The sequence below is a fragment of the Trichechus manatus genome, unplaced genomic scaffold, assembly GCF_000243295.1.
Source record: "Trichechus manatus latirostris isolate Lorelei unplaced genomic scaffold, TriManLat1.0 scaffold00225, whole genome shotgun sequence".
In the NCBI taxonomy this organism is placed as follows: domain Eukaryota; kingdom Metazoa; phylum Chordata; class Mammalia; order Sirenia; family Trichechidae; genus Trichechus; species Trichechus manatus.
Genome location: NW_004444161.1, coordinates 1,382,388 through 1,395,706, shown reverse-complemented (window position 1 = coordinate 1,395,706; position 13,319 = coordinate 1,382,388). Strand labels below are relative to the sequence as shown.

General features: G+C 44.4%; 1 protein-coding gene across 3 annotated transcripts in view; it reads right to left on the bottom strand.

Moving 5' to 3' along the window:
* GALNT7 (polypeptide N-acetylgalactosaminyltransferase 7) overlaps nucleotides 1-13,319 on the bottom strand; it is a 157,440-nt gene that overhangs the window by 143,575 nt on the left and 546 nt on the right. The gene's annotated exons all lie outside the window — the stretch shown is intronic.

The window sequence follows — 13,319 nt, the reverse complement described above, 5'->3', positions numbered from 1 at the left end:
CATGAGAAACTATTTGTTCTGTAAGCCTTCACCTGAAGTACAATAAAATCTTAAAATAAAAAAAAAATTGCATGTCAAAATATCAAATTGCCAGAAGAAAAACTGGGGGGGAGGGGGTCACGCGTGGGTGTTAAGCCATCTCAAATAAGCATAATTAAAACCTATACCTCCAGTAAGCCAAATGTTTTAGAAGGTGCCTAAGGTAAGTTTTAAAATGGCTCTACAACATTACAATGCGGACCTCTGACTTCATAGGCACAATAACACAATTGTTATTGGCAAAGATCTCCAGTACCATATACTGCATGGAAAAATTTTCTATGCAACACCGTCCGTCACAAATATATATCTTTCATAGCAGCATTATACATTCAAACAAAGATATCTTAATTGATTTAACCCCACTAGACTGTTCCTGAGTCATTTTTGAAATGTTTACAAGGCTGACTAAAAACAACAAATCTAAATAGAAATGGAATCTCCATCACTTTCCTCTCTTTGATTTTTAGTATCTGAACATTCTTATCTAGACATTTTTGATACTTTTTGGCAGAATCACACTTGCGTGACTCACTTATACATACTGATAGTTTTTTGTGCGTGTGCTAGGGTTATAAACAAATTATTTTACAATAACATGTTAATAAAAGCATACAAAATATTTACTTCAAATTCAACAGAATAAAAAATTTAAAGTACAATAATAAATGCTGACTAGTAAGGAACTTCTAGTCTAGTTCAAACATCATGACTTAGGTAGGGATTTTTTTTTGCTACATACACTTATATTTTGCTTTTTTGTCTATTTAAGTTTTCTAAAGAACTTATCAAAAAAGAAATTCCCATACAGCATGAGATATTCAATATCACTTCTCAACAAGTGTTAATTGTTAAAATTCTGTAAAACTGTTCAAAAGTGTCTCTTATGCTACATTAAGATTCTGAGGCTACTGTTTCACTTCAAGAGCCAAAATCGACGGGTTAGTTTCAAACCGAGGATTTCAGGAGGAGAAACAGGTAGGATTTTGCACAGTTGTGACAGCTACTTGTAAACCTTGCGCACATTAAAGAGAGTATCTTATCATAGGTTTGCTTCCGGGGTTTTTTGTTTTGTTTTTAGTGCGTTTTTATTAAAAGGAAAATCAGAAGCCAGAGGAGAATATGTACAGGCAGTTTAATAAGTAGAAATACTGACACACCCAGCTTCTCATAAGAGTGACAAAAAAGGTTTTGGCAGTTTCTCAGTAAATGCCTATTTATTTAAAACATTCACGCTCTTTAATTAATACCAATTCTGTCTTTTTATAAGGTATACACATGACCAGTGAATACATAGTTTTCACAGTACACACCTTCATACTTAAGAACTAAACCTGTGTCTTAATCATCCAGTGTTGCTGGAACAGAAATAAAACACGTGGATGGCTTTAACAAACAAATTATTCTTTCACAGTTTAGGAGGCTAGAAGTCTGAATTCAGGGTGCCAGCTCTGGGGAAGGCTTTCTCCTTTTATCGGCTCTGGGGGAAGGTCCTCGTCTCCTTTCAACATCTGGGGGCCTGGCGTTCCCTGGAGACTACCATGTGTCTTGGCATCAATCTTCCCCTGGTCTAGGAGGTTCTCATCGCAGGGACTCCTGGCTGCTCCTCCTTGGTGGTAGGAGATCCCTCTACTCTGCTAGCTTCTCTCTCCTCTTATCTCTTGTAAGATAAAAGGTGTGACTCAAGCAAGGGTGGTGCATCCCACCCTAATCCTCATTAACATAACCTAATCATGCCTCATTAACAAAACGGACAACTCACTCTCAAATGGGGCCATAACCACAGGCACAGAGGCTAGGCTTTACCACACATAATTACATCGGATCACAAAATAGAGGACAACCACACAATCCGGGGAATCGTGGCCTAGCCAGCTGGACACAAGTCTTTTTTGGGGGGTGTAGTTTAATCCATGATACCCTATTAAAAAATATTTTATAAAGGTAAGAACTATAAATGCTAAAATTATGTTTAAGCCAGATAATCATTAAGTATGTAAGCTTACTGTTAAAGAAAGGAGTATACCTCCTGAGGTCCAAATGTATTCCTAAACTCAGGGAATCAATAAAAATTAAAGATGAAAAAATGATTAGGTCATCTATTCTATTCTCATACAGAACTGTTTCCAGTAGCATATAATTTAATTTTAATTCATCCAGTTTAAAATATCCTTGGTAATAACAAGTTCCAGTTGCTTTGCCTGGAAGCCTATTAGTCCACTAGTTGGTATTGATATAATATTGCAGTTAATTGCACCTTCTAGATTTGGGAAATCAGACTGCTGGGCAGCAATTCTATAAACTTAATTAGATAATGCAAAGTTAATTTTTTCCTCAAGTTTCAGCGTACCAGTTCTTACATTCAGTGAACTGAATCAGCTCTCCCTACCGGCATCTTTAAATGCTTCTCTGGAGCAAGGCTTGAAAATGCTACTGAAGGCTTGGGGAGCCCAGAAGGAAATCTATAATGGACCTGAAGTGAGAACGTTTCTCGTTTTTAAATATTCAGGATTCTTGGCAAATGAAGCAACTGAAAGTTCTTCCCTCTCCAGAAAGACTTAAGCCCTGGATAATTACAGTTCAAGTTGTCTCAGTTGCTTTTGGGATCACAGAGCTGGATTGGAATAAAATGGTAAACCTCATTTTTTAAAACAAAGATTATTGAAATGCTGAGCATATAGTTTTGTTCTTATGGGTTTTTTTCCCTTGAAATGCCCGCCAGCCAAAGTAATCTATTAAACACTAAAAACTAAAATTGCCTAATATTCTCAAGATAAACTTTCTTTGCCAACTTTAAATATTAAACTCTTTTCTTAGTCACAGTTTTACAAGTTATTTCAGACTAAAAGAGTACATAAAAATGCCTAATTAGTACTAATCCAGTGCTGTCCAGTCAATTCTGACTCATAGAAACCCTGGTAGTGCAATGGTTAAGAGTTCGGCTGCTAACCAAAATGTTGGCAATTCGAATCCACCAGGCGCTCCTTGGCAACCATGTGGGGCAGCTCTACTCTGTCCTATAGGGTCACTGTGAGTAATCAGTATTCTAATATACTATCAAAACTATGATTATGGTTCAGCTTTAAAAACATATATATGCATGTGTGTCTCTATACACACACACACACACACACACACACACACACACAGAGTGGTGGTAGGAGGTAGACAGGCACCGAATTAAGGCAGTACTTAACCAAAAGTGGGTTAAGTTCTTCTTCGACAACTATGATTCTCTAACAAAACCTTTCCTCTTCTCTCTGTATTTTTTCCCCTAGTGAAGATGCCTCCTTTATCCTCTGAGCCAGCTTTCTTGGTTCATCATGCTCACTGAGATGCCCATGAGGATGGTAATGTAGGCCCTCTCTAGACAGATGGTACTACTGGTTAGCCGGGCAGGCGGATGATGCTCCACAGTCACTTCCTGTGTCCTTAATTCTCATCAGTTCTTTCTCAAATACTGTAGCATCTGAAAATTGTTGATGGCCCTCCCCTTAAAGAGATGTTTTTTCCCATGCTTTCTACAGGGCCACATTCCCCAAATCAGTGTACCTCTCGCTGCGCCTTCTTTCACTCCCCCGCTCCCAGCACCTAAGAGAAGGCATTCTCCGTGTTTCTCCCCACCCTCCATTCACACGCATCCGTTTAATATACCCATCTGCTCCCTGAGCTTCAGCCCTCACGCTCCTGCCAACAATTCCCATTCTGTGGGTCTAGTTCTGATTTCTATTCCGAGTTCCGTCCACCTGTTAGACACCTTCACCTGGCTGTCCTGTGGTCCATAAAATACTAAAGTCCCAAACCAAATGTTTTGTTTTGTTGCCCTCCCATCTACAACTCCTCTAGACCCCCACCAAAACCAAACCCACTGCCGTCGAGTTCGATTCCGACTCACAGTAACCCCACAGGGTTTCGAAGGCTGCAAATCTCTACAGAAGCAGATGGCCACATCTCTCTCCGGCGGAGACGCTGGTGGTTTCGAACTGCCGACTTTTGGTTTAGCAGTCTCGATCGCTTTAGCCACCGTGCCACCAGGGCTCCTTTCCTCTAGAGCAGTGCTCCTCAAAGTATGGTCCCTGGATCAGCATCACCTGAAACTTGTTAGAAACGCAGATTCTCTGTTCTGCCCCAGACCTCCTGAATCAGAAACTCTGGGTGCGAAGCCCAGACCCTCCGGATGATTCTGATGCCTGCTGAAGATTCAGAACCACTGCCTTAGACAGGTCTATTTCTTAAAGCATCAGCAACCTTTCTTTCCCATTCCATCCAGTATGATTCCTCCTCCCTCCAGCTACACCGGGTAAATCCACTTCCTCACGTAGTCTCTCTCCTTATAGTCCTGCCTTCAGCCCTTCTCCAAGTTTAAGCCTCAGTATCTCCTACAGAGACAATTCTCTCCTCACTGACACCTATCCAACATTCTGTTTCCAGATTACTCCTCACAGCCCAGCTCTGATCATTCATGGTTCAGATGCAGTTTATCTTTCTAGGGCCCTCTCTACTTTCTTCCACACCCACCCCTCCAATTCAACGTTCCAGCCATTGTAGTCTCCAGGACTTGCCACGATCTTTCAGGCCTTTGCACACACTGTTCCGCTGCCTGGGACAGTCCAACTGAAAACAAGTATTCATCCTTCCAAGCCTCTCTGACAGCACCCAGCCCTGCAGACTAGATGCCCCTTTCTTTGTGATCCCACAGGGCCCAGTGGACTTAGCTAATACAACCCTTTTTTCACCATGCTGCAATTGTTTATGTGTGCATCTGGCCCACAGATCTGTGGCAAAAGGCTGTCTTACTCATTTCGTTTACCTAAGACAGCGCATAGTAAGCGAGGTGTCCATATAATTTACGGTCCAACTAGGGACACTTGTGAGAACAAAGAGAGCACTATTAATTGCTATGGGATAATGAATGTAAACTACAACAATCATCTTTAACAACAGACCTCAGGAAGGTCGAACGTGATCTGAGCCCTGGCTGCATCCGCGAGTTCATCAAGCTCTGCACCCCCTCCAAACTCACTACGCTCCAGCCATACTGACCTGCCTTACTTTTCAAACATTCCAGCCTCATTCCAACCTCAGGAGCTTGGCATTTCCTGTTCCCTCTGCTTGGAAACCCTGGTGGTGCGGTGGTTAAGAGCTCGGCTACTAACCCAGAGGTCGGCAGTTCGAATCCACCAGCAGCTCCTTGGAAACTGTATGGGGCAGTTCTACTCTGTCCTATAGGGTCTCTATGAGTCAGAATCGACTCAGCGGCAACAGGTTTGGGTTTTTTTTTTTTTTTTTTTTTTGGTTCCCTGTGCTGCTTCTCCCTCAGATTTGTATGACAGGCTCACATTCATTCTTCAGTCTCACCTTGGGCCACCACCTCCCCGACCTTCCCTGAGTGCGCCCGCTCACCTCCCCCCTCTACCTTGCCCTAGAACCAAAACTAAACCCAAGCCCGTTGCCATCAATTCCAACTCATAACTGTCCCATAGGGTTTCCACAGCTATAATCTTTACAGAAGCAGACTGCTACATCTTTCTCCTGCTGAGCAGCTGGTGGGTTCAAACTGTTGACCTTTCGGTTAGCAGCCGACAGCTTAACCACTGTGCCACCAGGGCTCCTATGCCTTGCCCTAGTCCCTCTCATTATCCTGCATTATCTTCCCAGCATTTATCTGTATCTGAAATTATCTCTCTACTGTCTACATAGCCCCCTTTTAACGTAGCTCCACATGAGCTTGTCCAGCTTGTTAACAGCTGTGTGTGAGCAGAGACTGCAGCTCTGAAGTCCAAAGGCCTGAGACTGAATACTGGTTCTACCACTTACGAAGTGAATGACCTCAGGCAAAGAGGTCACCTCTCTGTGTCTTAGTGGTCTCATCTATGAAATGAGTATTAGATCATACTTGTGTTAGAGAGTTGCTGTTAGAATTAAATAACATAATACATATAGAACGCTTCCACTGCATGAAGTTAAGATTCAACGTTACCTACTATTGTTGTTATTATTTACCACTATGTAGTGTCTCTAATGCTTAGAGCAATGGATGGCACTTAGTAGACACTCTGTAGATATTTGAAATATTTGTTAAGTGAATCAAGAGTTGATGAGTGAATGAATATCACTTCTTCCTCAACTCCACATCAAGAACCTCTAAAAAGCTTTTCCTCTTGCTCAATTAATAAAACCCCAACCCAGTTCCTTAGCCTGCCATTTAATCCCCTTCAAACTGTGGCCCAGATTTACTTTCCAATTAAATTCCACAACTTTTCACCAGGAAAACCCTACTTCTTTCTGGTCCCGCCGTATTTCTTTGGTCTAGAATATTCTTGCCTGCATCTTCACCTATCCAAATCCCACGGACAGGCCAGGTTTAGCCAAGAGCCATGCTCTTTTCTCTTCCCTCAGAATACCCACCTCCCACAGCTCTGGAGGAACCTCTTATTTATGACTGTTCTATGTTTACACAGCTTATCTCACTTAGGAGAGGGGATCAGAGTCTCATCATCTTTGTGTCTCCAGAGCCCAGCCCACTGCCTTGCAGGGAGAAAGCACTTAGTACATCATTATGAGTGAATGGATGGCTGGGGGCTGGAAGTGTTGTAAAAAGGACTGTCTCTGTATACCCAGAGCAAATCGCTATTGTTATGGACAGCACTTACTGGGTGGTGATTATGTCAAGACCTGAGGAACACTTCTTTATTATGTGAACACTTTCGACCTCAAGAGCATGATAGTTTGCTATTTTGTGAATAAGAATTCAGTGAAACATGGAGGTGCCAGAGGTACTGGAAAGGCAGCTGATATCTGAACACATTCCATAGGTCTGCTTAGGTAAGACGGATGGTTCCTAGGAAATAAAGGGCACCCAGCAACAACTGCCTTCTCTACTGTAGGGACGGAGAAGAATAAACGTTTAGGCGTATAAATCATTCAACCTCAGGGCTGTCTGCTAACATGTATTAACATGAAATACACTGTCCCATCTCTCGGAATTATCCTAGCGAGGAAACTGGCCAAGTGCACAAAGACGTATTCTAAAGAACATTCACAGTAGTTAAAAATTTTTCAGTGTGGAAAATAAGGCTATCTAAAAGCCCAGAGAGCCGATGGTGAAATAAAGTATGGCATATCCCCACAAGGGAGCGCTCTGAGTCATTAACAATCATGTCTGCCAGGACCATAATATGCATACACAGCCGCACAGATGTCTGCTCAGATGTGCACCTAAATATTAGCAACATTCATCTCTTGCTCACTGAACTTGTTTCCTACTCTTTATAAATAATTGTGCTCTCTGCAGATGGCTGCTAACCCTTCCCCACCATCTACTGTGACTATGAGCAATGAAGGGGACCGCCCTCACGTTATTTCCTTATATTACTATTGAATTAATCTTTTTCTTCAATAAGGACGTGAGCCCTTGAGAGCAGGGCGTTCACTCAGGTAGTCTCTCATGGGCCTGACTACGGGGAGCGGAAAGAGGGCTGATGCCTGAACTTAGACCTTCCACAGAATCCACAGATGCAACAACTCTTAGGAATTCACCACACAATTCCAAGGTGCCCAGGCCTATACGGGCATGGGGCAGAAATGAACATACCACAGTTCATTTTATTGGACCCAAATGCAGTATGTGTCTTCTGTACGCTCAGCGCCATGCGGGAGACGGGAGATACCCAATGAGCAGGAAGCAGGAACTCTGCCTTCAAAGGGCTCACACACTGGTCAGTGATTAGCAGCCTTCTTTGGCTTACAGCACCTTTAAAGAACACGAAGGCTTCTGATCACCCCACCCAGAAAAACACGCATGTGCACAGAAAACTTTGCATTAATTTCAGGTCTATAAATCCCAGATTTCTTAGACTTTGTGATGTGGGATTTTTTTTTTATTGTTGGTGGGAGGAGGCACGGGCAAAAGAGGGAACAGCAAAATAAAACCAAAAGCAATCCCAGGGCGTGAGGTCTGGGGAATTGAGAGAACAGTGACACTGCAGAGACCACACGTCTGCTACTAAGGAACAGCTCTATCCCTCCGAGTACAGAGGGAGCTTCCATTTGAAATAGAACTGTACGGTCAAGAGCAGAAGTTTCTAGGTTACAAGCAACCATCCCTGAGAGAAAATGGTTTGGGAAGGCTGAACTTGATTGGTACAGAATAACCAATTCAATCACTCGTGTTCATTGAAGTGATACTCCTTTCAAAATGGTCTTATATAGGCTTGCTCGTGACATAAAACTTCTCTGCCCAGGGATGTCTGGACCCTAAGTGGCATTGCCAGCTTGACTAAAGCAGCATTTGCACATGCAGTGTGTCATCCATTTACAAGGAGCTTCTCCCCAGTACTGAATTTATTAGAATAAAACCACTGAAGTTAAAGATCTGTCAGCTTTCCATTACAAACATTTATTTTTAGAGGCAGATGATTCAAACTTAAACACTTACTCAGGGCTAAAACCTGGGATAAGTGGTGTCAATCTGGGAAATAATTAATTAAGGGAACTTTCTGCAACTTTGCAAGTGCCAAACAGATGGTCTTAGAGAACACTAGCCTTAAAATAATCTAGAGGACAAAGACTAAAAAAATAAGCCTTCCCATAACCAGAAAGCACAACATAACCATGTAGTATAAATCTTGTCTTCATGACTTTCAATAATGTTAATAAATAATCCATCATCCTAGGCTTCCTTGACACCTTCTCCTTCACCTCCACATCCAAACTCTAAACTGATGCCTTTGCATCTTCAATAGCTCTTGAATTGGTTTTTCTCCATCTCTACTGTCACTGCTTGGAGACATCCAAGCAACATCCTGTGTCATCTGAATTACTATAATAACCTCTAACAGGACTCCTATTATCTGCTCTTGCTGTAGACATATTTGTACTTTCTGCAGCCAGAGTGATCTTTTCAAAACATATGTTTCTCATCTACTGAAAATCCTTCAACAGCTTCCCGTTGCTCTTACAACCGAATTCTTAGCATGGTCTACAATATGCATACTCTCTTTTGCTGCTTCACCTCCACCTTTCCCCTCATTCTCCATGTTCCAACTACCTCAGTCTTCTTCCAGTTCCTCAGTTCACCACACTACCTCCTGCCTCAGGGCCCTTGCACATGCTGCTCCCTCAAAGAAACGCTTCCCTCCAGATCAACAACTACTCTTCTTCAAGTCTTCATATTTCAACTCAAAAGTCATTTCCTCAGGTAAGACTTTTATGGCCCAGCTCCTCCATTTCCTTGCTCCCCATGGTTTTCTTTCATAGCATGTAGCAAGATTTTTATTTACATATTTGTCGAGTCTTGATCAATGTGTATCTTTCTCACTAAACTGCATGATCCCTGAGGCTACAGGCAAGGAGTCTTTCCTCAGCAACTAGCCCCATGACACTGGTACATGGCAGGCACTCAAAAACATTTGTCCAAAAAATAATGGGAAAAACATCACACGACCAAGAGCATATTTGGAACAATAAGGTCACTTTTTACATCATTTACCTCAGAGAAAGGGCAAAGGGGCTCAGGGGCCAGAGGAATATAAGAAGTGTGTATCTCTCTTCTTGATCTTGGGTAATGCACTTTGCACCAGTGTCCTCCATGGCTGGTCAGGCATAAAGCTAGGACACAGTCTAGGTAAGAATGAACCAAGGTGTAACAAACTTTAAGTGTCTGGAATACAGATAGTACAAGACACAATAAATGGCACAGGATAGCGGCATGAGCAGAAGCGTGCTGAAGGCTTTTAGCCTCTAGAACTGTGAGAGAATAAATTTGTGTTCTTTAAAACCACCCCACATTGTGGTATTCTGTCATGGCAGCCCTAAGAAACGAAGACAAAAAGGACCCTAAAGATGTCCATGTGCGGATCAGCATTAGAGAAGCAGGGTTCTCATGGAAGGTGGAGGTGCCTGCAGTTATAACCAGAGTATAACCACCCCAAGAAGAAAGGGAAACAGGGGTCACAATCAGAGTAACCTGGTCAGAACGTTCCCCAAAGGAGGTGTTCTCCCGGCACTATACCAGTCACCCTTCTTGTTGTTGTTGTTAGGTGCCGTTGAGTCGGTTCTGACTCATAGCGACCCTGTGTACAACAGAATGAAACACTGCCTGGTCCTGTGCCATCCTCACAACTGTTGCTATGCTTGAGCCCATTGTTGCAGCCACTATGTCAATCCATCTCATTGAGGGTCTTCCTCTTTTTCTCTAGCCCTCTATTTTACCAAGCATGATGTCCTTCTCCAGGGACTGATCCCTCCTGACAACACGTCCAAAGTATGTGAGACACAGTCTCACCATCCGTGCTTCTAAGGAGCATTCTGGTTGTACTTCTTCCAAGACAGATTTGCTCGTTCTTTTGGCAGTCCATGATATATTCAATATTCTTCGCCAACACCACAATTCAAAGGCATCAATTCTTCTTCAGTCTTCCTTATTCATTGTCCAGCTTTCGCATGCATATGAGGCAACTGAAAACACCATGGCTTGAGTCAGATGCACCTTAGTTCTCAAGGTGACATCTTTGCTTTTTGACACTTTAAAGAGATCTCTTGCAGCAGATTTGCCCAATGCAATGCATCTTTTGATTTCTTGACTGCTGCTTCCACGGGTGTTGACTGTGGATCCAAGTAAAATGAAAACCTTGACAATGTCAATTTTTTCTGCGTTTATCATGATGTTGCTATTGTTCCAGTTGTGAGGATTTCTGTTTCGCTATGTTGAGGTGTAATCTACACTGAAGGCTGTGGTCTTTGATCTTCACCAGTAAGTGCTTCAAGTTTTCTTCACTTTCAGCAAGCAAGGCTGTGTTACCTGCATAACGCAGGTTGTTCATGAGTCTTTCTCCAATCCTGATGCCCGGTTCTTCTTCATACAGTCCAGCTTCTTGGATTATTTGCTCAGCATACAAACTGAATAGGTATGGTGAAAGGATACAACCCTGACACACACCCTTCTTGACTTTAAACCATGCAGTATCCCCTTGTTCTGTTCGAACGACTGCCTCTTGATCCATTTATAGAGTCCTCATGAGCACAATTAAGTGTTCTGGAATTCCCATTCTCTGCAATGTTATCGATAGTTTGTTATGATCCACACAGTCGAATGCCTTAGCATAGTCAATAAAACACAGGTAAACATCTTTCTGGTATTCTCTGCTTTCAGCCAGGATCCATCTGACATCAGCAATGATATCCCTGGTTCCACGTCCTCTTCTGAATCCAGCCTGAATTTCTGACAGTTCCTTGTTGACATACTGCTGCAGCTGCTTTTGAATGACCTTCAGCATAATTTTGCTTGCATGGGATATGATATTGTTCAATAACTTCCGCATTCAGTTGGATCATCTTTCTTGGGAATAGGCATAAACACAGATCTCTTCCAGTTGACTGGCCAGAAGCTGTCTTCCAAATTTCTTAGCACAGACGAGTGAGCACTTCTAGCGCTGCATCCGTTTGTTGAAACATCTCAATTGTTATTCTATCAATTCTTGGAGCCCTGTTTTTTGCCAATGCCTTCACTCTTGTTAGTTTTTATTAAAGAGAGGCACCAGTCCTTTATTTATACTGGTATGATTGCTCTTACTTAATTCTACACCTTAAATTGCTTAAATTACTATTTGCCTGGAAAGTTAATAAAAAGGTTTGGCTCATCTATTTCATAAGCATTCTTTTTAATGTTAACTATGTGAACGTCTTAAAAAGACAGAAATGACACCGGATCAAATGACAAACTTACTGAGTAAGATGGACCAAACCTCAAGGTCACACCATGCATAGCTATTAAATGGGCACTGTGGCTGAGTTCTTACTACATATCAAGGGTAATGAAATATTTCAGAAGAGTTAGGCACCGGTGCTGATGTACCACCACTTTCTCAAAGACTCTCCATCTGAACTTGGATAGTTTTGTCAGTTTTTCCTCAATTTCTCCCAGAAAATGGAGTTCTGACATTTCTGGCTCTATGTAAAGGGCATTCGATGACTTAGAACAAATATTCTTAAACAACTGCAACATATAATTACCCTTTGTCCATAAATCATTGTGAAAGCAAAAATCATAGAGGTCGCCACCACTCCATGAAAGCTCAGAAGCTTAAAACCACCAACTTTATCTGGTGCTTTTTATCATTAACTTACATGACTTAACGTCCCATTCACCCCAAATATTATAAAGGAATTCCACTGCAGTGAAGATTTCAAATACTAAAACTGAGAGTCAGTCTAAGCTCAGGATACAGGCAAGAACGGATAAAGGGATCCCCCCACAGGATCCTAATTCTTGAAAGGTCGCCACAATCGTTCTCACCCAACTTTCTGATGCTGACTTTCCAGATGCAAAGTTAAAAAAGGGGATTACACAGATGCAATGCAGATAGTATTTGCAGAAGGCACTTTAGCACGAAGCGCGCCCAACTCCTCCCCACAGCGTGTCGGTGGCCCTAAATTACTCACACCCTCTCCTCCCCAGCACCCCAGGCTCGTAGGTGGGCGAGTCGGGCCGGGGGGCGAAGCCGGTCCAGGGCGGCTCGGCGGCGGAGGTCGCGCCGCCAACCTGCCGCGGCAGCCAAGCCGCAGTCCCCTCGGCTCTTCGCCCGCGCGGCTCGCGGTAACTAAGGTGCAGAGGAGCCTGACTAAACCCTCAAAAGCAAGAGCGTCAAAGCTAACACTCGCGCCTCGAGCAGGCAGCCAGCGCGGGGCGGCGGGGCGCCGGCGCAAGTTAGTTTTCCGGCCCGAGCGGCCCTGAGGCAGCCGGGGAAGAGGGAAGGCTCCACGACCCCCGGGCAGCCCCGGCCCGGAGCGGGACGGCCCCCGGGAGCAGGGGCTTCCCCGGCCGGGGAGGCGGGGAGGGGAAACACGCAGGGCGGGACGCCTTCCCGGGCCAAGCGCCCCTCCCTCGTGCGGGGAAGCCGGAGAAGGGACGTCCGGGGCGAGGCCTCCCTCCGCTGCGCAGCCCACCCGCTCGCCCAGCCACCGGAGCTGCGGGGGAGGCGGCGCTCTCCGTAAGAGCCGGAGGCGGGGCGCCAGCGCCCTCCCACTCCCCGGCGGCCGGCCAGGCGGGGCTGGGGGAGCCCCGGGCTCGACCACCCCCGGGCGAGCGGTGAGGGGGGAAAAGGCTGGCTCGAGGGGCCTGGTCCAGCGGGCCGCGGCATCGAGTCTCCTTCAGGCCTGCACGCGCCACAGGCCGCAGCCTGGACCGACTCCGCGGTCCCGGCGCGAAGGAGGCAGGCGCTAAGCGGCCGCTGTCCCCCGGACCCGGCCCTTCTCCCGCTCCGCCGGGCAGTCGGGGCAGG